The 1,717-nt window shown below is 52.3% G+C and overlaps 1 protein-coding gene; it reads right to left on the reverse strand.

The window, feature by feature from the left end:
- Nucleotides 1–1,091: 1,091 nt before the first annotated feature.
- The window catches only part of CHC_T00008407001 (zeta-carotene desaturase), a 2,426-nt gene continuing 1,800 nt past the window's right edge, over nucleotides 1,092–1,717 (reverse strand). Inside the window, exon 2 of the mRNA XM_005712940.1 lies at nucleotides 1,092–1,717. This exon is cut by the window's right edge and continues 264 nt beyond it.

Raw genomic sequence — 1,717 nt, forward strand, 5'->3', positions numbered from 1 at the left:
CTCTCCTCCTTTTGTTAACGAGCAAGCGCGGAGAGGGAGAAAACTCAGTAGGGCTCGGCGGCAAAATCCCGGCACCCGACCCTGGCCCTTGAGCGCCGTTACTTGGAATTTCCGATGTTCGCGGCGACAAACTTGCCGCCCCAACAGGTGTCGTACCATCCTCATCATCCTCTACGATTCCCGACAGCTCGTCCACGTCCTCGTCACCGACTCCAATATCCGCACGCTCCGTCATTCTATATCGAATACTTTTCGCTTTGCAAACATCAGCAGGCATGAGCGGATCACTGGTTGGCATTTTTCGCCGATGTAGCGAGGCAAATTTGCGTTTGAGACTGTCCACAGAGCGCTTTTGATCTGCAAAGTATTTGTTGTGCGCGATGAGGACAGCGTCCCACTCATCGCGGCACAGGGGCAACTATTTTCGAGCGTGTCAAGCAAGTGCTCGATTTCGGGAGCCGAGAATCCAGAGCCACGAACAGGCGTTGGTTTGCTGGAAGATTTTCGGTTGGGAGGTTTTTGGATCCCGACAGTGGGTCCCGGCTGTGATCCAGAATAAGGGTAGGAGCCACCGTAGCCGTGGGTCACGCAAGCAGATATTCGGGGGGTCTGCGTTTGTGCGGTTTCGGTAGGGTCGCCTAGAGGATTTGAATCGAAGACAGAGGGGCAACGAGAAGGTGGAAGCGGTTCAACACGAAGGTTTGGGTTAGGGGTAGAGGGGTTGGGTGATGGAGATGGGGGTGAAGCGGAGGGGGATTGTGTCATGGTGGGAGAAAGGGATCGAGGTAGAGGGATTGTGTGACGGAGATGGGGATGAAGGGTAGAGGGATTCTGTCATGCCACGAGGAAGCTTCGCTAGGGATCGAGCTACCTCAACGGCGGGAAATCGGCGGGTGAAATATGTGTTTGTGCTTTTGGCTGTGGACACAAATCGTCTTCCAAGGGGGTTCACATCAGCAGAAGGTGATGCGCACAAAACAGCAATTTGTGCAAAAAGGGTGGTATCAAATAGGGTGTTTGTGATTTCAGGAGCATCCCATTGCTGTATCTCTTCTAGTATTGACCTAATGAATAAGCTGTGCCCAGAATGAGATGGGGAATGAGATTCCGCGCGCGACTTTACTGTACTTGGACATACTCAAACGTTTCGGCTTCCCGCCATTCGCGAATTGGCTAGAATATATAGGTAACTATGGCGATCTCAATGTGGTTCCAAGAGCCATGAGTGTGCGCCGAGCTGCTGCACGAAAGAGAGTGCTAGCAGCTCGCTCTGGGCATGCGCTTGATTCTTGTTCCGAACATTAAATGAGATAAAATTTGATGATTCCAGTCACTGGGATATGCACCGTGGCGTTCAAATAATAGGCGCAATGTTCGGTGACGTGTATCTTCAGATCGTGTTTGATACAAAGAAATGCCATTTGTAACCAGTCCTGGCGTCCTCTAATTCATGAGTACACATGAGTACAGTAGGGTTCAGGGCATTCGGAGCTCTCGTTTGGTGGCGGTTTCGTCCTGGGACGTAAAGGGTTTGTGAGGCGTTCAAGAAAAGGGTGACCCCACTTGTATACCAGTATACACACCGTCACTCCCCCGCATCTCCCGACAATCCCTTCCCCTTCCAACCCCCCCTTCCAACCCCCTTCCAAACCCCATGGGTAGGGGTATGTGTGTCTGAACTCCTGCGTCTGGAGACTTCTTCCCCTCTGCTCCGCAC

The sequence above is a fragment of the Chondrus crispus genome, genomic scaffold (assembly GCF_000350225.1).
Source record: "Chondrus crispus Stackhouse genomic scaffold, scaffold_118, whole genome shotgun sequence".
NCBI classification, from domain to species: domain Eukaryota; phylum Rhodophyta; class Florideophyceae; order Gigartinales; family Gigartinaceae; genus Chondrus; species Chondrus crispus.